At 38.7% G+C, this 26718-nt stretch overlaps 1 protein-coding gene across 1 annotated transcript in view; it reads left to right on the top strand.

Moving 5' to 3' along the window:
* The first annotated feature begins 20565 nt into the window (after positions 1–20565).
* Positions 20566–26718, top strand: part of LOC104316988 (bifunctional heparan sulfate N-deacetylase/N-sulfotransferase 3) — a 205274-nt gene continuing 199121 nt past the window's right edge. Inside the window, exon 1 of the mRNA XM_069804723.1 lies at positions 20566–20652. The gene's annotated coding sequence lies outside the window, so the exon portion shown is untranslated. The remainder of the gene's footprint in view (positions 20653–26718) is intronic.

Genomic DNA, 26718 nt, shown 5'->3' with positions numbered 1-26718 from the left:
CACACAAATACATTTGAAACTTTTCTAAATGGAATGTCTATGCAGAAACCTGAAATGAAAGCAGGGCCATAAAAAGGCTTTTCCAAGAGCAGTCTCCTGAAAGTCACAGCATATTAGAGAAATTTTAAAAGTCCCTGAACCTGAGTTTAGACCCCTACATCTTGGGGTCTTAAAATTCATGACATCTTTTTGGTGGAAAGAGGGAGGAGGAGGTATTTCTGTACCAGGCTCCCTTTTCTCAAGCCTCAACTCTAATCCGTGATTGTAATGCTTGTCACATTTCAAAATATAATCTGAATGGTCCATTGGGTTACAGCCTGAGATAGATCGATATATTAATTTAATAGTGTAGCTTAGTAAGGAGAGAACCCTCATATTGTAGCAGAGACAAAATCAGTTCATGGGGAGCACCTTATACAGGCATGAACTCTGTGTGGAAAAGAAATGGGTTTATTGCTGATTTTTTTCCTTAGTGTTTGTCTTAAATGTGCTGAAACCAGACAATAGCCATAAAATAGTCTTTGCAAAGCATTTCAGTCTCCCAGCAAAACACAAAACAAGATCACCTTCTAAAACAGAATAACAATTTCCCATAAAATCCTTATTCACATGGAAGTGAAATTCGGCTCCTAGCTAGAATGCCAGCATAAAGCCTTTTTTAAGCTTGAAGCCATTCAGAAATGAGTTAAGTGAAGCCAAAGGATAGTCATGGTGTTCTGCTATTCCTGTTTGTTTGAGAGTGAGTGTCCAGAATGACCTGCTCACTAAAATGTGCACAAGTTCCCATGTGCTAAAGAAGCCAGATACTCTTTTACATCAGTGGTCACTTGGTGTTTATGGTATTTTTCCTCTGGTTTTATTATTGACAAACATTTGAGTAGAAACAGAAGTTCATACTTCAGTTATGCAATGTTTCTCCTTAAAATTCATTATCACAGTGGATTGCTTTTAAAATAACACAAGTTTATGGACAAGTTTCTCCTGTGTTCTCTTAGAATTGTGACAGCTGCTGTTCTGATCCTACAGTTCCTGCAGCTTTAAGAAACATTTTCGTCTTAAATAATAACTCATGGTAGGCAAATGGCACTCTCATTCCCTTTAGACATTAATATTGCCATTGGAAGAAGAGGTTCACGTGTTCTGGTATTCAGGATAAATGAGTTCAACACTAACAATTTGAAGTTGGAACTTAGAGCCAGACTCCTCCACAATTTATGGAGATTTATAATTGAGTAGATCCTGGAAAAACGCTTGTCAGGTGAAGAGTCTTTGTCTCAAGTGGCAAGATTCTGGCAGTTAAAGATGGTGGCCTGCTGAATTAGTGCTGTGAAATCTGCAAGAGACCAAAAAGTCTGGCTTCTCTCCTCCATGCCACCCAAGGTGACTGGCTAGAGAAGCTGAATGCCCAGAAGAGGCAGTAAATGTGATAACCCAGAGCAGTCCTTCAGTAGCTTCTCACAGGATTTTCTGGAAATTGACTGTTATTTCTGTGTATGGGATCACAAGAGGGGGCACTGGTTTTCCAAGGTCTTATTGGCTCAAAAGAGTGCTGTTTTATGCCTTCTTGCTCTGGAGGTAAGGAATTGAGTCCTATATCTGCAATTGTGCCATGATGATACAGTTAATAAGATATAAATTGTGATATGCAAATATTTCTTAGCAGCTTTGGTGTTGATTTAAAAATCTGCAAGCTGGTGGGGTTTTTTATTATTTGAAGAATCCTATGTAAATCAAGTGTATCTGATTTTTTCCACTTAGTCTTACCAAAAAAAAAAAAAAAAAGAAGGTTGGGATTTGGGGTGGGGGTTTTGTGGTTGTTTTTAGCTCAGCAAGCTTTACTTTGTTTATACCCTTAAGTAATTTTGGTTACAGCAACACTATTATCCATCTAGATTGGATATATGGAAAGAACTTATTGCAGAACTTTTATCAGTTATTAGAATTGTTTAAAACAAAATGCAATTGAGTACTTAATGAAAATAAACTTATGTACAATTTGTAGTGTCTAAATAGTTAAGTACACCATAGTGGGCAGTTGGAGTATTTGGAAAATTTAGTAGAGCTACTCTAAATTAAGACTAGTACAGTGAACTGAGAAACCAGTAGGCTAACCCAAAGAAGTGAGAGTTCTAGGGTTTTTTTTGCATAGAAAAGGCAAACAATGTTGATATACATCACGTGGAATTTGGCTAATCAGAGATGAAGTATAGTATAGTAGTCAAAATTCAAGTAGCATTTAACAAGCGTAAGAAAGCATGCAAGTCCTTCAGCATTTGCTTTATTCTGTTCTTCATGTAGAAAATGTCAAGTGCCACTTGAAATGGAGATAAAGTTTGAAACACCCAAACAATGTTCAGTTTTCTCCTAACTGTAGATCAGCTAGTGGAGAATTACAGTATTTTGGGTTCCAGAAAAGTCTGTATCTTCTGGACATCATGCCTACAAATTTCTCTGAATGCCTTCATTTTGTCTTTAAGGGTATGCTCTTTCAAGAGTGTTTTAGATTTTTACACTTATATTTCTTAAAGGAAACAAATGGTTTCAACCTCTTGAATGAAAAATAATCCATGTGTGGTAAAAAGATGGAGAGTCGGTTTAAAAATAAACAATTTAAAATGTTTCATTATTCCATCATCCGTTTTATTAAGATTTGAAGGAATAACATCTGTAACCATACATTTCACATCCATCAAGAGTTTCTGGAGCTGTTTGGATGCATATGTGGGTTGTGTAGTTACAAGTGGTTTGTGCTTCCTTGAGGGGATTTAGACAAGAACAGATTTGTCCAGAAGCTGACAGTGCACTTGTACTGTTTTGCTGAAATTTGGTGCCTTCAGAAATCCCAAGTGCTGGAGACCGTGGGAAGTCTGAAGTAAGGAAGATTTAGCTGTGGTGGAAGACAATCAGGTTAGAGAATATTTGAGCAAACTGGATGTACATAAGTCCATGGGCCCTGATAGGATGCACCCATGACTGCTGGAGGAGCTGGTTGATGTCGTTGCGAGGCCTCTCTCAGTAACCTCCAGAGGTGCCTTCCAACCTTAAACAGTCTGATTCTGTGGTGCTGTCGTCAAGCAGAGTTTCAGGCAGAACACCTGTACTGCTCAAGCTGAGGCGGTTATTGTGCTAAAATTAACTAAGAAACAACAAAAAACTCCCACCTGAGATACAGTTTATTTAAAACATGGTCTGTTTTACCTAAATCAAGACTAGGGACTATGAGAACTTCTGGCAGCTCAAATACCATCCGGTGCAAAAAGCAGTGTTTTCAGTTTCTGGGGGAAACAACAGCCTGTATAGTTCTCGTCCCTTTACTATACAGAGTACCTACAAAATATTGGTAAGATTATATTGAATTTTGTTATTTTTGTCTGTCTAGAATAGCATGCTAACCTTTTCCTTAAGTGTACTGTGGCATACTGCAGATGGGAAATAGAGATGTCCTTTCTCTTGCTTTTTCCATTTTAAGAAGTGAGGCAAAATTAAATGCCATTTCTACCATGTATCTCTAGAGCCAGTAATCTGCATCACACTGCTTTTTTCCCTCCCCTCCCATGTACAGAGTTAGCCACCTACAAGTTATAGCAAATGTAACGTGGACAGATATATACTTCTCCAGCTTTACCTAGTGTAGATAAGCAGTTGGAATGAAGGCACATGGTGGAGGAGTCAGCACAAGCTGCGCCACATCCCTCCCAGACTGTGTACTTACTTGGGAGGCAGAGCATCCAGTCCATGTTGTCATGTTTACTGCTGCTGTTTGCTGATCTCGTTAGCTAAGCTAATTAAATTACAGGTAGCACAATTACACCTATGCTTGTTACAGTTTTACCCTTGGGCATGTCCATAGACCGATTTTTTTTTTTTTCAGAAGTCACTGAACCACTTGAAAGCATCATCTACATTGACTTGCCGTGAACCTTCAGTTCCTAAGGGTCTCAGTCACCGTTGAATTGCGAGCTTACGGACAGATATTAGCAGGGAGGAGATGAGCGGGAAAATTAAAATGTGTGGCTATATATTTATAAAAAAAGGAAGGCACTAAAATTAAATGTGATGTGTCATATTTCTGTAGAGGCTAACAAGTATATTCAGTGTCTTAAAAAGCTAAATAAATAAGTAAATAAACCGGACTGTGTTCTGCGAACTCTAGCAGGGATAAATATGGATCTCGGGGCTGCAGGGTTAGCAGCATCAACAGGAAAATTCATGCTGCTACTCTAAGGCTAACTGCTTGAGGGTTGTCTTCATCTCTTCCCTGGCATGCATTAGGGAATGCAGATGCCTCTGTGTTTGGTAGATGACAGTGTTTTCATTTATTTGCATTTATAATTAAACTTCTGTTCCTTAGTATTTCTCTGAAGGTCAGCAAAATTAGCAGTCTTTCAATGCATTTCTGTGGAGGTTTGCTACACTTACTTTACAGAACTTGGACAGAATCAGATTAATTTATAACTCTCTTCATTTTCACTTGTCTTTTGGCTCGTGTTTTCTTAATTTCAGATGATAATGGGTGTATGCAATATCCTGCACCTTCTTGTTCCTTAGAAAATCTTTGAGCTGTTGATCAACAGATTTTTCATTGTACAGAGAAAACTTCATTCTGTTATGTTAACTTTGCTAGAAAGTAGGATGGCTTGTGAGAGAATAAATTGTTCAGCTTAAAGGGCGCAAATGGATTTTCAGAAGATTCCTCTTATGTGAGTGTTTACCTAAGCTAATGTAATCAATTTTTTTAGCAATGTGGATAAACTGGTTCAAATCCACTGCATTAATACTTTTTATATCACTTTGACTCATGTAAGTCTGTTTTTTTTAGTTCATTGATTAAGGCAGAAATAAATTGACAAGAAATTAAATCAGTGGAAAAGTTAGAACCTGAACAAACGAAATGTTAACCAAGAAGCTGTCAGAGGTGAAAATCATGGGCTCTAGGCCATTAGTGCTGCAGCTTCTGGAGAGGCAGAGAATGTACATCTCTCTTTTCCAAGTGTAGGAAGTGAGATCAGAGTTAGGCTACCTCAGAGGTGGGTTAGAGAGCTCTGATGTGAAAAAATGTTTGAGATTTACTGATCTAAAGAAGCAGTCAGGTTTGGGATTTTTCCTACCTCTGCATATAAAAAATAACCTGTAGTGACTTTTACTGTCAAGCGCTTACATTCTCTAGACTGTACCCTACTGTGTGCCTTCCATTGTGTTTACCAAATTGTGCCTCTGATTTATCAGTACTTTGAAGTAGAGGCTTGTCAGCTGTTTGATCCAGTCCTCCTGCTACAAACAACTGTGATAACATTCTTTATTACTCATAATAGTAAACAATGGATTTGTGGAAATTAAGAAGTTGGTAGAAACAGCCACAGCAAGGAGAGAACTTGATTTAATAAATGAACAACCACAGTACCTAAATAGATCAGACTGGCTCAAAGGTTCAAGACATTTCTTTCCCCTAAGGCAGTAATTTCTAAGTGAAGAAAACAAGCAAAATCAAATAAACTGGGACCAGAGTAGAATAGAAACAATGACTATCCATGATGTCCGTAACACAGAAAAGTCAGCAACAAAAGGAGAGGTGAGATAATAAAAAGAAGCAGAGAAAAAGATGATGAAGGCTACCAGCTCATTACAGTTGCTGTTGCTGCACTGTCTCCGCCTGTCAAATCTACTATGCATGCACGCGGCACTGGAGCACCATGAGGCCTGTATTGCTATTCTCAGTGCACACACACGCACTCATACACGTGTGTCTTCTGAAAGTCTGTAGGCTCAGGAGGATGTCAGAAATGGGAAGGACAGCAGAGAAAACGGGGGGGGGGGGGGGGGGGGGGGAGAGTGTAGCTTGAGAGTAGCTGTTCTGTCGCTGGATTTGGTTCTGTTCCTTACAAGAAGGAAACACATTGATCTTCCCTGAAACTCTCCCTGGAAGATTCAGATTTGGATGAGTTTATAAGACACGGTAGGCTTTTGTCAGCAGTGATGAGATCTTCCAGAGAGGCTGGTGATTAGGATAAGATTGCTGTTGTTCAGAGTTAGCTGTCAAAATTATAGAATTACATGGGAAAAATTAATAAGAATTATTGGTTTTACTTTCACAGATGCTAAATCCCTCGACCAAGACACAAGCAAATAAAACCTCAATACATTATCACTATGTTTTCTCTGTGAATAAAGCCATGTGATACAGAATCACAAGTAATTAAGGAAAATGCACATCAGTGAAGGGGAAAATAGAAACATATCTTAGGGTAAGAGGCAGAAGGAAAATCCAGTGAGGAACAACTCCCTTATCTCAATACAAGGTTTAGATTTAGGGCTTTCTGTCAGAGTCTCTAATGGTTCTGAATTTTTAGTAACAATTGGTGAAATCGTTGGCAAGTTGCATGATATGAAGACACCCCTGAAAAGAGTAGGATCCAGACTCCTTGGTCACAGATCTTACATTCACAGCGACAAACACTTAGACCTGTCTTTCGTGTTCTGTCATTGTGAATGCCTTATCTGCACCCTACATTACTATGTAACTATTCTCATTCCCGCACTTCAGCTATTTCCATAGTGATGTTTTACATGGGATTTTTTCCTCTCTGGTAGATTTTCAGTCAGATATCCGTCATCATGGAAAGGGACATCCCAGCCTGGGGAAAGAGAGTGCCTGAAAGGATGTGGAATTGATTGCTTTTGGCAGTGCTATAGCCACTTCTAAGTTCTAATTTATACCAGGCAGACATAGAATGCCATCTGGTCGTGCCAAAGCCATTTGAAAGGAAGCAGAGAAATACACATTTGAGTTGGCCATCTGTCCTCATGTCTGTAACATCATAGAGGGAGGTATTGGCATGTCTGAGGCCAATAGCTGAGGCTTTGTTGTTTTTCTCAGAGAGTAGGGAAGTAGGATCTGGCACAGCCCTCTGGTAGTAGAGGTCCTTGGATTTTTTTCAAGCTTGATTGCATAACATAGAAGGGGAAGAATGCCAGCTAATGTCTGCATCCTTGGTTTCTCACTCATTCACTTACATTTCCTGGCAAGAGTGTGTGGTTGGGGGGAGGAGTGTAGTGGGTAGCAGGTAGATATATCCAGTTCTGAAATCACTTTGTTAGAAGTAGTTGCCTTCTCGCTTTGGGCACAGAAGTAACACAGCATTAACAGTTCAAAGAAGTGAAGATACTTTTTTCTTTTCTTTGTAGGTTTTTTTGGTGGGTTGGTTGGTTTGGGGTTTTGTTAGTTTAGGGGGTTGGGGTTTTTTTGGGGGGGCGAGGTGGTTTAGGGTTGTTTTGTGGGGGTTTGTTTGGTGTGTGGGGGCTGTTTTGTGTGGCTTTTTTTTCAGGGCTGGTGACTTTCTGTGAACCCACTGGAAATAATCAAATGAAAAGAAACCTTGGCTGCTTACTTCAGAGCTTTGGTGCTCACACGTCACACCAAGCACTTAGAAGAAGTGATTAGGAGTTTGATGGATGAACCCCTCCATTTATTTCTTTAAAAAAAAAATAAATTCCCACCTCACAGCTGGGACCATATGAATTGCCCTAATGCAGATAAACAGATGAATTATTTACTAAAAAGATAATGCTACTAATTGTATAATTAACACTGTAACATTGTTAATAATCTTTCTTTAGCACTTTGTCTTTTGAAGTTACTGACCTGTTGACTGATTACTGGAAGTTAAGGGTGAAGAGGCTGGGGGTTTATAAACTCCTAAAAATTACCAGCAGTCAGGGTGAGGAGAGATTTTTGCTCTTCTGGGGTTTTTTCTGTTTGTTTGTTTGTTTGTTTTTAATGGCAGATCAGGGAATCTAGATATGAGGCTAATACTAAAAGATAGATAAAGTTTGTGAGGTAGTGGCAAATGCTATGGAAAATGGGGCAGATGAAGGCAGTGCATCTTTTTCTGACACTTCTTTTCATAAATGTTACTGACAGGCTACTGGATACAAATGGATATTAATAATCCATTAATATTATTTCTGTAATGCATCTCTCCTTCTCTGTTTCTGTTCTTTTTAAAAATGAACTTTTGTTCCTGTTGGGCTAAGTAGATACCTTCCACAGGAAAGGTGGTGTCTTGTCTTCTCTTGTAACCATGCATGCAAATTAATGCAAATGCAAGTTACATGTTGAAGGAGAATGGTTTTCTGGCATTTTCATAGAGGTGGAATAATTTGTACACTGAGCTGGAGTTTACTGTCTACAGTTTTGTGAATTCCCATTTTGGTTGTTACAGGTGCGTTAAATGTAGTGTTGCTGGGCAGAAACAAAGACTGGGAATCCCTATACAAGTGAACAATAAGCATAAGGCTGTACCATTTATAACTGAAAGTAGAATATCTACCTGAAACTTCCTCCAAATGGAGGGGAATACTGTTAAAGTCACTTTTAAACAGAAATTTTTAATAAAAGGTAACAAAACCAGAGTTAGCAAAATACTCAGTTGTTGAAATTTGCTTGTTGGGGCACAGAAGGTAACAAGCTGGGATATATTGTAGCAGAGTTACAAAATTAATCCATTCCTTTTAGTGCATGAGAAGAGTGGAACAATTCTGGTATCTCTGTTGATTGCATTTATCACTAAATGAGTCCCTGAGCCAGAGACACCAGAGACTGGAAGAGTATCCTGAAGAGCCATCATCTTTGTACTTTTTTGCTACTGTTGTATGCTGCTTCAGGTCTCAGCTACTCATCATAGATGGGAATGCAGTACTGAGCCTGAGGGAGCTTTGGGCTGACCTAGGATGGCAGTTCTTATTTACACCCCTGATTCAAGGAAAAGTGTGTGTTCGGAGGTTTAAACCTGTGCTTGTAATGCCTTCTAAAGTTTCAAATCTTGCAGCAGAAGATGGAATCCCATTCCCACAGGGTGCGTTAATTAAGTATGCTTAAGTCTTATCTGGTGTTAGAACTCCAGCAGGAGCTCCTCATACAATTTCAGGGTTCTTTCCAGCAGTCAGCAGGTAGGCCAGGAAGACTGCTCACACTTCTGACAACAGGAACTGTTTAATTTGTGTGGAGGTTCATTCTAATCAGAGACATTAAGGTAGTGAATGACCTGCTCATGAGAAGGTTCTGGAAGCTAATACTTTAAAACTAATAATATCTCTTCTGAGATCTAATTCCTTGCACGTTGCTGCACATGCACAACTATAGATATGTCTGCCACCACTCTGTGATTTCCAATAACATGACCTCTCTACATGTGATTGAGAAATGCTTAAAGTGTAAACCCATCATATGGGTAAATTGTTTGATCAGACTTAGACGAGTTTCAGATCCCATCAAGGTCTGGGAATGTCTGTACGCTCAGGGGGATTGTGTAATTAAAAAAATGATAAAATATTCCCAAACTCCTTAGCTTTTATGTTTGGTTGCATACAGAACTACTAGTAAAACAGTGCTAATATCATACCGCATTTAACTACAAAACACAGCGTGCAAATTCTGTATGTAATCCTTATACAATCCTCGTAGTTTGGGAAGTACTAATACAATCCTAGGACATCCCCACCTACCAGTAGGTGGCTCTGGCTGCTAGGCTGGAGGATTAGGTTCCCTTTTGCCTGAGACCCTGTTGTCTGGTGGCCCGACAGCCACAGGAAGAGCTACCCAAAATCCAGCAAAGGGTTCTCCAGAGAAGTAGAGGCTGAGAACTTTCCAAAGCCCCTCCTGCTGGGAATGGGGTAGAGAGCACATCTCCAGCTTCCTGTATAGTGCTCCAGCCAGGAGATTGATATGTAAAAGATGAGCTTGTTTTACTCCTGTTGTCTTTCTGCCCTGAACTCCAGTGCATCCAATGTGTTAGCTTTGCTGGTAGCGTACCTAGCAAACTGAGCCTGTTAATGGGTCTAGGGTTATGAATGCTTAAATTTGGATTCAGTCAACTGTTAGCAGCAGATATGTACCTGGGCAGTATTGTGCCTGCTGACAACGCCTGATAACGCATGTTTACATGCATGTTGCATCTAAACAGGCTCAGGTGGGGTTTTTCTGAACAGTTTTCCAAGCTTGGTATTTTTAACAGCTGGATGCTTTCTTTGATTTTGTGTTTGATGCTGCATCAGCAAAGCAAATGTGAGTTCTACCAGTGACTTAGGAGCTGAATCAAACCTGTAGAGAGAAATTAATCCTGGTAATATTAATATTGATGCATGGATCCACTAAATACCACTTCTTTAGTGAATAAGAGTGCCTTAAACTCTTGCCCTTAATTCTGAATTACAGTCCTCTCTTATTTAGCAGGGGGAAAATGTGGTGCATGTTTTTGGAAGGGTGTGAGAATGGGAAAGGAGGGGGACACCATGTTTGAATGCGAGAGCCTTTTTGATTTTTGTCTATATACAGAAAGTAGAAACAGAAAGAAAATAAATGATAAGACAGAGAATTCTGAACGCTGTACTTGTGGAGATCAGGAGACCGTCCTTCTTGCCTTTCGGAAAGAAAACCTTGGGAAATACAAAGTGCAGATCACAGCAGTTGTTCCTAGTGTGCTGTTTGGTATGCAGCGAATCCAGCGAGCAAGGCCCTAAGCAGCAATCTTTGGAATCTATTACATTTGTTCCACACAGTCACTCTAAACCTATTTAATCTCCTTCATCACTGCTTCTGACATCTGCATCTTATGCACTGAGTAGACAACTGAAGAAGGAGATTTATAAGGCAGCTCTCCCAATTAATTCTTAGAAGGCCAGTTTTTACACTTTAGGAAGGGCAGTGTTTCATTTTACTTTATTTTTTACTTTTACCTTCTTCTGTCTTCTCCCATACTGGATTACACTACCACCAACCCAGCAATACTTTTTGATTTTATTAACTAACCAAAAATTAAGTGGTGATTATCAATACCACCTTCTCAGGGATTACCTTGTACTGCAACATAGTCCCCCTTCTCCATGTGGAACATGGAAATGCCAGGAGCAGAAAAATGGTGGGGGACTGTGGCTTTTGTTTATTCAAAGGCTTTTTTTAACCAGGCATTTAATAGCAGATTGGTCTTTTTTCGGAGTTCTTTTGAGGGCACAGAGGGCACAGAAGCTGTGGCAGAAATCTTGAATGCAGCAGAAGGAGCAGCTTGTTTCACACACTAGTGCTGGCATTAGTAAATAGGTATTGGCATGGTGACTGAGTGAGGAACTCTGGACTGGGAAGTAAATCAGCAGCTTTCTTTTTCTGTGTTTTATTTTCTCTTTTTTAAAAGGACAGGGCTAAGGAAAGGGAGACTGAGAACATGGTAAACTTGCTGTGGAATTTTTAAAAGCTTTCAGTATTGATCTGACACATTGAAGTTACTAAAACCCCTACCTGAAGTCGAAGAGGGGAGTTAATCCAATGTTTTGTGCTTTAGAAAGTCCTACCGCTGGAGAATAGTCTTTCGCCAAGTAAGCAAGACTTGAAGGCAGTCAGATTCCCAGCAACAGTGGCAATTTGCCCCCCTATTAAGGTGTGAGCTGAATTTGCAGGAAAGATCATTATCATGTCAGACTACAAATCTGCTGTCGCAGCAATGTCAAAGGTCCATCTGTCCCTACTGTTACTCTGGCATTGGTGGGAGACGTTGCTGCGGTGTGCCGTGGCCTTGCTGCTTCGCATGTGCTTTCACAGGGAATGGCTAGTTCACTGGAGACAGATGGAAGCTGGTAGCGATGCTGGTAGAGAACTATGTATCTTTTCCCTCAAGATTTTTCGCAGTTCAGACGTCAAATGTACAGAAAACTAATAGACTAAAAATGTTATTTGAAGGCTAAACAAAATTAACCCAAAGCATAAGGGGCCTGGGAAGAATTTTTCTAGAGAGAAACAAAATTGTGCTGAGGTCTTACTAGTGAGTAAGAACTGCTAATGTAATAGTTCAAGCCACTTAGACTCAATTCTTTTAATTGTATACTGAATTGTATATATACTGTATATATACTGAAAAGCAGTATTTCATCAGTTTAATAATGACTATAAATAATGAAGTTGCTCTAAAACTGTATTTTATTTCAAAGGTACGTGATATTTGGGCTTCATCAGCTGATATTGCATGCTAATCTGGAGAGTAAGGAGTTCAGTAGGCAGATCCTGTTAAATTAATCAGTAATTCCCAGTTGGCTTTTCTTACTAACCTCCTGACTTTTAACATGCATGCTTCACAATTCAAAAAATAGAAATGTGTCTCTTGAAAGCTCTGGGGGAGATCAAATAGTGTCTCCATCACAGGCTTTGTGGACCCATAATTTAAATACATTTCTGAAATATGGCATAACGTGCAAAAACTCGCCTGATTGCTGTTCTGTGGAATTCCTTCTCAACAGAGAGCTATTAGTATTTTGGAGGTTTCTGACTGTAACAAATGAAATACCATCTGCTAAAAGAATTGTGGCAATACTGTCGTCTTCAGTGCATTCCTTCTGGTTATTTTGGGCAAAATAAAGTGAATATTCAGAGAAAACAACGAGACAAGAACTAGTGTCATCCTTATTTTATTGCTTATATTCTGGCCACAGTGCTAGGCTCCACGTAGGCCTGGGAACCCATTGCATTAAGTAATGTATAAATTTGGTGTTGCCAGGTTGAGTTGAATTCCTAGCAGAGAGAAGTTATATGACCTCATATAACAGGCAATCAGGGCTGCAATAGTTGAATTTCTTCTTTTCAGATATGTTCATTTTTATTTTTATCATATGAAAAAAATGGAGAGAGGGATGAGAAATGCAGAAGGGGATGAATGACAGCTGAGAATTTGTGAAGAAGGAAGGATGGGAAAGTGGGTTACTGTCACAGCAAAGATGATGCTATGAGGAAAGAAGCCAGAGAGCTGTCTAGGTACCGCACCACAAATGGTGTTAAAGAGTTTGAAGGGATTAAGGGATAGTGTCAGCTCTGCTAGCAAGCTCTGGGGTAATACCTGCCATGCTGGCCCTGGAGATCTGTTACAGTTCTGAGATCCTAGAACCAAAGACTAGGAGAGAACATGAAATTACAAGCAGCTGAGAAAACTCACAAGAATACAAATTATTATCAAGATCAGTCTTTAGCTCTCTGAGAACAGTGAACATCTGCCAGATGCTTTGTTAGCGCTGGTGCTGCTCTGTTATTTTTTTAGCACTGTTTTCATTTAGGACAGTCCTGTTCTGTTTGCCCTAGCTCATCAGGCGAAGAAGGGAGGCTGATGGGAATTGTGTCTTCAGAGGAACGTTCCCTGCAGTGGAATGAAATCTGAAGGCACATGCAAGTCTCAGCTGACCTCTGTTAGTTTTGTTTATGCTATTGTTCCAGACAGTAAACTAAAAAGATTGTGTCTTTTGTTGAGTGGCTTCTCTTCTATGGAACAACACAGTGAATTATTTCTATTACCTAAGTTTCTTTTAATGAAAAATTTTAAAAGCCTTTCCTTTTTTTCACTCCCCCTAGTAAGAGAATCAAAAAAGGCTAGTAAGGCAGGGAATGATAACAAATTATAAAGGTAGATACATAAAATATTGCTTTCATTTTCCTGAATCCTCTAAAATTAATGGTTTTAAGGTTAAAATAAACATTGTACCATACAAAGTCTTCTGTGTGGATAAGGGGATGAAGTGCTTTGCACAGCTACAGTGCTGCTGTGTACCTGAGAGCCTTGCTCTCTCCACTTTGCATCTCTCAGGTTCTGTCACTGTCACTATATTGAAGATGCTGAGAGTCAGCCTTCTCTTTTCCTGCTCGGAGAACAAGTGCTTCGATTCCATCCTCAGATTTCCCAGGAAGTAGCTGAATCTTACGCTGTTTTTCCAGTTAAAGAACCTACTGAGGTGTGCATGGTGGAGCTCAAGAGGTGGTTTTTTTGTGTATGCTATGATGATCTTCCACAAAGAGAAATGGGTTTTATTCACTAGTGTTTGCATTTCTGGTTGATAGCTGAAAAAACTACTTTAGAGGTTTGTAATCAAATCAAACGGATGTTTATACAGAGAAAAGACTCAAGTTCAGAGAAATATTGGCTCGTAGCCACTTCTACTGTTCAAGGAGTTCAATCTTGGGGAAAAAAAAACACCTTTGTAATAGAGTTATCTTCTGTTTGGTTGACTTGTGTCATATGATTTTCCCTCAGCACAAAATAAAAATGAAATGAGCCCACATACAGGTATGAATACAAACATTGTAAGGCATCTAAGCTAAAAGTATTTGAGCTATTTTTTTAGACATGAATATATGAAAGTAATCAGTTCACCTGGTTTAACCATTCCCTTTTTGCTGCCAGGGAGAATAAATTTGTAGTGTACAATAGGTCAAGGATCTGGTAGGGAACAGAATGTGCAGTTCATAAATCTGTACAAACATGCAGGGAGCACAGCTACAGATGTAAAATGCAATAGTGGATCCAACTTTTCCTTGAAGATGACATTTTAATAAATTGTGACTTCTTTCAGAGGATGGGCTGTTAGATTAGACTAGATTAATTCCTATGTGCTTCTACCTGTATGGGGAAAAAAAAAAAAAGACTATTCAACCAGCTGACACACTTTATTAGCAGGCCACTATTCTAGTCTACTCAGCTGACATAATGACAGTGCTCAGTCACACAGAGAAAAATAAACAGTATAATAACACTCAGGGATTAAGTTGGCAAAGTCAAACCCTTAAAAGTCAAAGCACAGGACCACAGTTTTTTCTGAACTTAATCTGGCACTTCTGTGTGTAAAATTTACCAAACCCTTATTTATATCTCCCTATATAAATATATACATGTTTTCTCCTTATGATCCTTCTTTTAGGCAGTCCACAGGGTAGACAGCTACCAGTGACTGAGTGGCAATTCAATAATTTTTTTAGTGTTCAGTGTCAGGTACACAGTTCTATTTACTAGACAACATCCTAATATCACACTTGATTACAGATTTATTACTATTCTCATGAGCTTTTCTTGGAGTTCATTATCGTAGCATCTGAGTGTTACACAAATGTTAACGGGTTTATCTTCACAACTCATTCTGAGTGGTGGTATTACTATAGACTCCTCTGAGAATTTCCTTGCCAGTCTTTAATTATTTTCCACTGAATATTTGTAAATGGCAGCTTCAGACACTGCAATTCAGTCAAAATTGGGCAGCTATTTCTTGGATTTCAATAAGCATCTCCCTAATTCCTGAACGTCACTATTGCCAGTAATCCACTGCACGTTGCAGAAATAGGAGTGCTAGAAAGCTCATCAACTAAGCACTTGTAAGGTTTTTTGCTTGTTTTTAATTGTTAAACTTATGCATTTTCTCTGGCTTTGTTCTCGGAAAAAGCGAGTTTTGTGTTTTGGTTTTTTTAAACTTTCTAAACCAGTTTTTCCCGTGGACTGTAGCCCAAGCTGTTTAAAGCCTGCAAAATGTTAAGCAATTGATAATGGGATTTAAGAAAAGTGTGCCAGAGAAAACCGACCATAAATGATACTGCTTATAAACATCATGCAGCTCAGGAGCTTCAATTTGTTATAACCCAATTGTTAAAATAAATCATGATGTATTAGTTGGATGCAAAGTATGTCAAAACTCTATTAGGACACTATATATTAGTTCTAATAAATATTTCTAAGCCAACTGCCCAGTGTTAAGTCAGAGATTTTAATTAGTTGAAGAGTTTTTCCAGAATGTTGGCAGGAGACCATTCTGTTTCCACCAGCCCTCCCATTGCTCTCGCCGGACATGCTGACATCTGGTCTCCAAAGGCTACTTCCTTTCTCTCTGTACTGCAACTAGGTCATCTCATCGCAGCAATACAAGAAGCGAAAGGTAGAAAAGACAGAAAAGGAAAGAGAAGTAGCAAAGAAACTGGAAAAGGTCTGTTCAGATTCATAGAACTGACATAATCTGTCAATGGGAAATCTAAAAGTAACTGTCTTGAAGAAACAGGTTATAACCCAGACTTCTAAAAAGCTACACACTCCACAGCAAGAATGAAATCTTTGCGAGAACAAAGTAGGAAATTATGCATGAAGGACTAAGTTATTTCCATGCTGATGAATCCTTTCCTTTCTCGTGTATGGAGCGGAGAACTTATTTTAAAAGATACAAATTACCAGTGTACTATGTGGATCAACAGCAAGGGACAAATGTAAAGGTTTTTAAAGAATTCTGTGATAGTGGATTTTAGCACATATTCCACATACGTTTTTATGTGCCTTTGCACTTAGTTACTGATGCGAAACATAATTCCCCTTAGATGTCACCTTGGAGGTGCTGAAATGGCTGTGAAAATCCCTAGGCACCAGTTAGCAGAATTAATGCATGTAAAAGGTAACATATCATGACATTACATGATGGCAGTCAGCTAGCCTCAGCTTTTTGTATTGTAAAGCTCTCGACATACCCTTCTCTTCTGAGCACGCTTTATTTTATTTCTGCTTAAGTGATTTTTGCTTTTATGGGCTAATACAATATTTTTATTTTCAAAAGCTGTCCTAAAGTATCAAACTCATAATTGTATCTCCTCTGTATGTGTGGCCTTTGGGCATGCTGATGACCTTTGGGGGCAGAGCTTAAATGTAATTTTTATATGAGCGTGCAACAGTTTTATGGGGTCTTAATTGGGTATGAAGAGGTGAGACATTTTATGGATATATACAGTTAAAGAAAAGATGATTGCACTTCTCATCTGTGCTTGAAAGGGTTTGAGGTATGTCAGGAAATGAAGTCTCAGGGGGTAGTTTACATGAAAGCTGCAAGAAGGAATAACTTTTAAAAGCTGTGGGGATTCCTCTGCCAAAGCCGCAGATGCGGGGAAGGGCAGCAGGCATGAAGTCTTCCCTGGTGCTGTATTACCAGCCCTGGAGCACTGGGATAGAAATGCTGTCGTTGCTTGCGATGTTACCCGCTACAAAGATCTCTCGTAAATTCAGAATAGGGAACTTCATCCTTAACGTCATCCTGCATTGGTAAAGAATCATGAAGAACAATGCTCATAAAACTGGGAACACCAGAACAGCGTTATCTCTAAAGCTTCTTTTTCTGTATGTATGTTTCCTTCTCTTTCTCTTTCCCTGTAGGTTTTGCTAATGCTCTCCTGTTCCACGTCCTGCAACTATTCTGTTAAAGAAACATCCCAGATACCTTCACATTTACTGAGGAAGTTCCTCTGTTCTGCATTGAATCCTCGCTGTTTTCTCATTGTGATGTTCAGTGGGATATTGTGATCTTAATCAAATGAGCCTGAATACTTGTTACATCTGATTTCTAATAGTAGCATGTTTAATATTAGATTTTTTAAAAAACATCACAGTAGCAACTTCTTGATTTACAGATTCTTATAAATTAAAAATTGTTTATGCAACAAGAAGATTCAAATGATCCTTGTGCAAAAGGTTCATCTGCTTGAAGGAGAGAGAATATGATTTAGAGGTGTTGGTGTTCCCACCCATCATTGTCCCAAATAGTGTAATTAATTGGGTTTAGTAAAGGTCTATGTGATGACCTGAACATGGCAAAGATAAAACTCTGTTAATGTTTCAGAAAATCTACAGAGGTTTATGATAAATTTAAAACTGATTTGGAGTTACTGAATGACAGAAAGGGAAGGAAATTTGGTTAAAAGAAAAATGAAGTTCATATTTCTTAAGCGCATGTATGTCTGGGACACATGTTCATCATTTGAGGGAGAAGAATACTTAGAAGACACAGTGGTGGATAACTGATAGCATAGTGCAGACAGATGCAAAGGAATAAATCTTGACCAAGACTTCTAATCTTGAAGTTAGTAAAAGTTTGTCCCTTCACATCAGGATGACTTTGTCCAGAACACTCAGGAATACTCAGTGCTTAACTCCTCTGGCCATTTGTCTACAAAACCAGATGGTCTGTGTACTTCCCCCCCCGCCCCCAATACCTTGATGTAGACACTAGTCTCCCTAGAGGTATCTTTTCATATAAGTCTAACAGGGTTCACTTGAAATGTGTGGCTCTGTACTGTTCAGTATGTTGTGTGGGGTGAGGAGACAGCCCTTCGGGCAGGGTCCTTGGGTGGGTGTGGCTGGCTGAGCCCACGCGAGCGCCACGGTGTCAGGGCAGGCGGTGAGTCTGAACGACGACAGCCAAAAGGATTCGCAACTGGAAAGTGCAAGTCCTCTGCGTTTTTGATCAGACCTGTGAAGCCCATCCTAAGAAGGGGGGCCGGGTTCTGGGCCAGTTGCCAGGGAGATGATCCCTCAGTGCAGCACTGGGTAGAACAGGAGAAGAAGGAAGGCCAGAAAGATGTTCTTCGTACACACGTTCAGGCAGACCAAGGCTATGAGAGCAAGTGCATGCTGCTGGGTGGCAGGTTAGAGCAGGGATGGCCTTTGAAGAGGAACAGAGGATGCTGATAGCCTGAATATCTGTCCATACCTGTTCATTAACTTTAGTCCCATGTCTCTGCTCCCTCATTTGACTACAAGGAGGTGGCAGATAAGGACACTAGTGAGGCAGCACCAGGAATACTCCAGAGACTAAGTGGGTTTTGTGCCTAAGACTCCCCTGTGCGCTATTCAGCGTAAACAGAGCTAGGGCTCTCTGAATGTGTCTTAATAGCCTGGACATAGGTCTCTGGACACAGGTATTTTGGGCAACTATTGCTATGTCCTAAAAATCAGTATAAAATAGCCAGATGTGACAGAAAATATTCTTGAAAAACCTAAGATAAGCTTGAATGCAAGTCATTGAGCAGTTATAGCATTGTGGTCTAGTTTTGTAAAACTTGGAACATTTTTAACCATACTGCAATGACAAGAACAATGCTAATTAGCACTCTCAGAGCTCCAGGTTACTGTTACTTTAACAGAATAGTAATGTTATGGATAGGGACCAGAAATTATATTTATTTGTGAGGACTGAGAAGAAAATCCATACTTGTAAAGTCTGCTGGAGTACAGGGAAGTACACTGACTTCTTTAAAGTCAATAAAATCTGATGTGCAGATGCTTTTACTAATTTGGCATTCTGCTTATTGAGTTTCATCAAGCCGTGACACAAAGGAAGTTCTTTTAATCTCTGCTGTTCCTGGGCTCTGCTGTGAGGTTTGTGCAACACACTTCTTCCATTGCAATGTTTTCAATTATTCTTATTTAATTTTTCTCTTGACTTTGTTACCAGCCACTGTCAAATGAAAGAGGTAAAAGATCTCAGGTTTTGGGACAAGGCTGCTCAAATTGATACAGATCTTCTCTAGCTCTTTTCCTTTGTCAGATATTTTGTTCTTTTGAACATTACTGCCTTCAGGCATGAGAATCTGCCAGTTTTAATTCCTCCACAAAGCCAAATCCTTATTGCGTATTTTAATTCAAAAAGAGTCCCATTGACACTTAAATAATGTTTGTGCCAGAGTAAGATTCAAATGACAAGTTAATTAAAAAATATATTTAAAAAAGATACTTAGGTGACTCTAAGTTGTGATCTTGACAGCCTCCTATAAGCCACTGAAGTACACCAGCATCTAAATGCCTACAGTGAGACAGTGTGATCTTTCAGATTATCCAAAATGTTGCTTCTGCTTGTGACACTCTGATGCTTTCTACATAAAATGGTTTCTATTTTGAGAAATACATAGTGAATAGCAGAGCTCTAGATCTCAGCGAGCAGATGCCCACCCTGCCAGCATAGTTCCAGGCAGCTGAATATTTGATAATATAGGTGGACTATGAGGGAGAAAACCAAGGACAAGGAGGGGATTTAGAGCAATAGCTTATCTAGGAAATTGCCATAAATGGTTATGGATCTTCAGAGATCTCTTCAGATCTTGAATCAATAGATGTCAATACCATTTTATTCACAAGGAGAATTCTCTGAATATGCCAGAAATTCCAGCTGTCTACAACTAGCTGCCAACCTGTCCGCCCCGACCCCTGACAGCTCTAATAGCACAATGACAATTTCCAATACAACATCTGCAGCCCACTGACATTTGGAAGCAAAGTAAAGTTGTTTGTGCTGAATATCAAATTAAGGGATATCACACAGAATATGTAACAGTTGTTTCAGAAGGAAATTTAGAGAAATTGTTTTAAATAGGAGGAAAAAGAAATAAATATCCTGCTGGGGGAAAAAAATACTACGGTTTCTGTCCATTCTTCAGACTTTTCCCAAAGATCCACTGTGCTGTGACATAAACTCTTCAGTCTGTCTGGATTGAGCATGTTTGTTCTAGCCAGGTTCTGCTCCTTACTTCAGAAAAGAAACATTTAAATTATTTGGGACTATGCGCTTATGTATATACTCCACTTCTATTATCAGTCACTTGCCTCTCCTTTTCTTCCCGTTAGCGTGCCTTCTTTCAGAGTGGACTGTAAGCTCTTCATATATAGTTTGCACAGTGCTTTGGAGGCCCTGATTCTGATTGGTGCTGTTCAGAACTAGCACAGTTGCAAGTAAATTACAGCTACCAGATACCTGAACTACTTTTGCTTGCTGTAGTTTGCAGATCTCAGAGCTAAAACATGCAACTTTGTATGGAGTTACAATTACAATAAGCCAAACAGATTTTCAGGTTCTTCAGTGAAGTAGCTTTTATATCACTAATGGTAATTACTGTCTTAAAAGTAGTAATGTTGCAGCCTCAGCTTTTGTGCTTAGCAATTTAAGAAAATACTTCTTTTTTTGTTTTGTTTTGTTTTATTTTAGGTACATGGCAGTCTTCATCCCCCGCATCTTAGAAATATTTGTAAACATGAGTTATTAAACTTCACAGCACTGGAGGAGGTAAGCAAGTTTTTCTGTTTTAATGGTTAATTCTCTTGTGACTGAAGCAGCTGAAGTCCATATGGGTATTGTGTTTCATCTTAGCTCTATTGCTTCTTTCTCAGTGTATCATTCAGTTCCAAGTCAGTGCTCGATTGGCAGTTGTTTTTTCCAGAACCATCATCATGTACCAGATTAGGCCTGAGATGTTTAAAAATATAGACAGCTTTGGTAATCTTTAGCTTAAAATTTCTCCTGTATGCGAGTTAACAGTTTCAGTGTTTGATTTCATTTGAGATTTGCAAAGCTTTGCTGATAGAAAAAGATAATAGCCAATTATTCAAACTAGTTTTAGCAACTTCTTTAGTGCAGAAATCCTGCTAAGCAGGACCCTAGTACATTTATCGCAAATTGCATATTTTCAGATTTTTAATATTGTTCTGTTGTCACTGAATTGATTGCATAAATAGCCCATCCTAACATTTTGAAAACATTCTTCTGTGTTCTGTTTTGAGCACTTTCTGCTTTAAAAATGTTGTTTAAATTTTAGCAACTTGTGTAAATTCCACCCTTATTTTTATGCAAAATAAGTCAATATGGGTTTGATTAGATAAATGATGAATAAACGGTAAGTTTTAATTTTTTGAGTTTTTCAAAATTGAGCTCCAAAGTTGTGTTTCTCAGTTTTGGCACAAAGGCAATTTGGCAACAAGGTTTTGTATATTTTTTATTTCAGTGTTTTGCTGAGAAAAGAAACAAAAAGCGGAGTAGAAAATGAAAGAGTTCTTTTTAAAACATTCAGTATTTGTTAACTAGAAGTCTTTCTGTGAACTAACTTGGTTAATATACATTATTTTTACTCACAGTGTTTAATGGAAGGACCCTCTATCCCTGTTGACTCTATTGTAATGACTCACTTTGATTAAGTAAGACTAGCCTAAAAAGGTTGTTCCTAGTTCACTGACTGCGGTACTAGCAGCTGCAACATAAAAGCCTCTCCATTTCCCACAGAAGTTCCCATTCTAGAGTCTTGTAGCTTAATTTTGATCTCTCATTAATCAGGCATAATCTACCTCCTCCACTGTTACTGGATTTAACCTATAGCCATACAGCATTTCCATCTGTTTCATCATTTTCCAAAAATATTAAAAACCTTTAGAAATATTTCCAACTGATAATCTGGTTATCTTTCCACACCTTACACAGCAGTTCCTGCTCTTACTGGCAAGGAAAGAAACCTAGCACTTTCTTTAAAAAAAAAAATACAAAAAAAAAAAAATACAGTAAGAACCATGCAGTTTGTTTGTTGGTATTTGAATCAGTTGAATTTTATCTATCCTCCATTCTAAATGCTATCTTGCTAGCTCAGTGGCTCACTGATAATTAATTTGTCACTTATTCATCATTACAAATCAACAAATATAGTTAGGATGTCTGTTCAGCATTGTACCTGCTGATGACCACAATCAGCTCATAATCCAATAGCACACTCACTGTGATTTAGAGCCTGAAGGAATGTGCTGCTTTGAGGTGTTTATCTGAGTATTATCAGCTGTACAGGTGTGAAATACTAGGTTCTACGATTAAATAAAAATTCTTTTTGCATCATTGTCTTCCTTAAAGTCCTTTATCATTCTTTTTTTTGCTCGACACTCTGTATTTAGTAGGATTCATACGTGCTTGGTTTGGTCTGTATGACACTATGTAAAATTAGTCTTGTAAAATTAAGTGCATTGTTTTAAATGGTATTCATCAAGGAGCACTTAGCTGATATGCTGGGAATGGTCTGATAAAATAAAATGTCAGCTTCTGGAACGCTTTCTTACTTTAGCTTTCTTAAACACAGTAGTTTAGTTTTCCTGCTACAGACTAGGGCTGGTCCCTGCACAGATTTTTATAAGTCAAAGAATGCATCAGTTCCTCCCAGTGTGACAACTGCACATTTGGGACTTCTGTACCTACAGCCAGAGTTCAGGCTGTATCCCAGAGAGTGCAAGGCACAGGTAATCTCATGAACCTCACACTTCAGAAGGAGTATGCTGCAGCTGAAGAGGAAGAATAAAAGTTATAATCTTGCTGTGCAACAAAGTGCTGTTTTAGTTTTGTCCCCAAGAGGAGAACCTTCGAGACATTATGTAGTTCTTCACCTCCCCAGCAGGATACTGCTGACTGACAGATCACACCAAGATTATATGAAGCTTAATTAGTACTTGTTCTAACTCCAAGGAGACATACTACCATCCTTTACACAAAGACTTGAAGTGGAGTCAAGAAGTGGAGTTACCAACCTCTATTACTACTACTGTTACTGCTTTTTAAAAAGCAAAACCTTGCTATTGATTCTTGATTTATTTCACATTTATGATCTCAGCCTCATTTAAAAAAAAAAAAAAAAAAAGACAACCGACAGATCTAAAAACCATCAGAATGGGGACAGCGCCAAATAATCACTTTATAAATGATGGTCCTTTCTAACTGAAACTATTGAATTTATATGTCCATTTTCTTGTCTCCCAGAGTGTATTTGTTGCACTTTATTCCACTGGCTAAACATCACTGTATTTACATGGACGTCATGTACATATTTATCATATCATTAAAGTTAACATGACTTTACAGATCTATTAGTGCTCCAGGTGCTAAAGCAACCTAATCTTTTGTAAATCCTATCAAAGTATTCTCAATGCCCAGTATTAAATTATGTGCATGTTCCACATCACATGCAATCCAACAAATTAATGTCACGTACATAGCAAAGTTTCATTGCCTTTTATTCAGGTCAAAAAACCCCCCTGTTTTTTTCCTACATTCGAGTGCTTGAATCTTACCCAATAGGTATCCCTAGGGGGGAGAAGAGAGGTTCAGCCCATCGACTGATCCCAGAAGTCCACGATGTCCTCCTGACTTGTCTACAATGGTATCTTCCCTAACATTCCTTCTCTCTTAAGCCAATTTAAACTATTTTCTTATTTTTAGGTGGAGCTTGAGTGACTCTAGTCATACATACCTTTATCATGATTGGTATAAAACCTCCTTGCTTTACTTTTAAAGGTATAAGCTAGAGAAATTCTGAGCACCTGCTCAGTGGGAGGTGGTCGCACCTTGAAGGTGGGTAGCCTTTGGAATGGAGGTGTGTTTTGGTATTACAATGAACAAAGTTCACCCAGAGGACATGATTTTGACAGAAAATTAATAACTGCTGGTTCAGCGCTGGCTCAGGGTAACAACTATGCGGTTTATCAGTATCATCTCATCCAGTTCCCATCCTTGTGGTGATATCACAGAGCCTGGCCGCAGTGTTTCCACTCCACTCCACCTTCCATGTTGTTTCTCTTAGAGTCAGCATACCGAGCTCCATGGTGTTGCTGACATCTAAGGTTGCAGGTTATGTTGCTTAGGGAATTATCATGGAACAGATTTCCTTGCATATCCACCGCATTCCACCCTGAAGGTTTACCTTCGCATAAGAGGTGGACATATCAATAAGTTATCTCCAGCAATTATTCCACAGTTACTACTTACAACAGCATAATTACTGAAAATGTCCCAACAAGCAGGAAAACCAGGTTTTAATAGCAATATTGAGCTTATCATTATAGTCGTAGCTTCTAAATCTTCTCTAAAGATTTCAGAGTGTATTTATAACTAATAAGCATGTTAACAATGTGTTCTGAGCTTTTACTTCTCCTTGGAGGAGTTCGGGAGAAGCATGCAAAAATCAATTTTTAAAAAGCTATGAAAATTAGAAATAGACTTCTAGAAACAGCAGCAAATAAAAGTGAGGAGAATCATTATGTAAGAAATACTTGCAACTGCTTGTGCAAAATTGAAAATTTTAAATAGGGAAGACACAATTTTACCGTTATGGAGGGAGTTTAGCTTTTTAGTGAGAAGTTTGTGACCTAAAAAAGGTGTAACTCAGAACAGCCTACAATATAATGAAAGGGTTGACATTGTCACAACAGAGGCATTAGTCCATCAGAAATGTAAGACTGGAAGGATGTAGGCAGTACAGTATATTTTATTAAAACGTCTAAGTGAGGGGCCAGTCTACTCAAAGCAAAATCTGTTGTAATTGTAGAACCAGCAAGTACCCGATTTAAATACAACCTGTTTTTCAGTCCTCTTTGTATGCATGTGACTAGGTCATGGTAATCCTTTGATAACCTTACCTCTGTGTTCCTTCTTTCTTAGTGATGTTTTGGGTATTTTCATAGTTTGGGTATAGATCAGTATACATCTTCAGGTCTTTTCTGAAACTTGTCTAAGAGTCGTTAAAAAATGAACATCGTTTAGTTGTGAGGATGCAACGCAAACATACTTTTTGATGGGCATGCTGCTTGGAGACTCTAAAGGCTATTCTGTTTTGAATTTGTAAGCAGTGATAGGAATACTCTTTGCTTAAATGACAAAGCTGAGTGGTTAGTTTTTAAAATTTGAATAAGTCTCTGGCTTTATTTTCAATCAGTCTTGGTAACTTGATTTGTCACAATATCTTTTCAAGCATTTAATGGAAATAGCCATCAGAAAGATACCAGGATATTTCCATTCCTTGCTTTTCTTGCACAGGGGTTTCTTTTTCCATGTACTAACCTGTTCCCTCCTCCAGTTCAGTAATACACCAAACTACTTTACTGAAACTCTCCTGCTTTTCTAGACCAATGGCCACTGCAGAAGCAAAGCTCTGCTCACACACTCTCTAAGCACGTGTAGGGAGTCTCAATACAACCCAGACAGATTAGGTGTATGCAATCTGTAATCCGCTTGCAGACATTCAAGTGTTATACCGGAACTGCTGTTTATATAAAGCATGTACAGTTCCAGTATAGTCTCTTCAGGTCATATTTCAGGTTTATTTTCTCCTAAGTTTATATGTCTTATGCAGAGCAGCTTGGACTGAGTGTGTGTATGCATATGTGGCATAGAGGCAACAGCCTGAGTTCAGCAGAGAGGCTCTCTGATTTGGTCTTTCTCTCATTCTAAAACTGGAGTATAACCCAGTAGCCTTGGGCCACATTCTGACATCTCTTAAGGATGTTTCAAGATAAAGCCTTCCCTTGCCATAATGAAAGAGATTTTTTCATCTCAAGATGCCTTTTGGATGAGTTAATACAATGCATGTATTTAACCATTCAAATTTACTTGGTGGTTGGCACTGATGTTCTAATTCTTGACCTGCTTTTGTTGGTACTCTTAGTGTAGTACTTGCATTACTTTTTTATGTTACTATTTTGTTAATATTAACAACAATAATATGAATGAAATTGTAATAACATTATTACTGCTTACTGTTGGTAAACCCAAAACGACTGCGAATTGTACTAGTGTAAGGAGGATCAAAACTACATCCTGTGTCATTGATTTTAGAATGCCATGCAAAATTACAGCCCTGGGTATTTATGTGAATGTTTTGTTTTATCAAAGACAATAAACTAGATCATTATCTGAATCAAGTAATTTTTCATCTGCTTCCCTCCCATGGGATTTCAGTGATTTACACCACTGAAATTCTTTCAGAGCCAGACCAGTAATAAATAAAACTGCATAGAACATATTCTTAAGTGTAGAATGTAGTAGAAGGGTAAGGTGACCTAGCAACTCTGTCATTTCTCATTTTTATGATTCCTTGGGAAAAAAAAAATAATCTTTTGAGCTGAGTAAGTTCATTGTAGCAAAACTACTATGAAAGATTCCCATGGGACACTTGCATAACTGACCATTAGGACAAAACTGGCACAGTCAGGAGAATACAGCAGATACATTTTTCTGTTCTCATTATTATCTTTGTCCCAAGTGTAGGACGGGGTTATATAATCACAGTTAGAATCTGTCTCGCATTATAATGCACTGATCTGCAACTGAGGAACTTGCCAAGATGAGAAGATGGCATTCAAATTAACTCAGTCTTGGGACAAATTGAAAACTGCCTGTACAGAAAACAGCTGAAAGTGGGCCCGTCTACAATAATGTTAGACTTTTTACAAATGTCGCAGACTACACAAAATTCTCAGCTAGCAGCTGCAGAACTGTTGTTAGAAAAGCATAAGATAAATGGTATAAAAGCAAGTTTGGGCTATGGCATTTCCT

Source organism: Haliaeetus albicilla, chromosome 1 (genome assembly GCF_947461875.1).
Source record: "Haliaeetus albicilla chromosome 1, bHalAlb1.1, whole genome shotgun sequence".
NCBI classification, from domain to species: domain Eukaryota; kingdom Metazoa; phylum Chordata; class Aves; order Accipitriformes; family Accipitridae; genus Haliaeetus; species Haliaeetus albicilla.
This window is presented reverse-complemented; position numbering and strand designations above follow the sequence as displayed.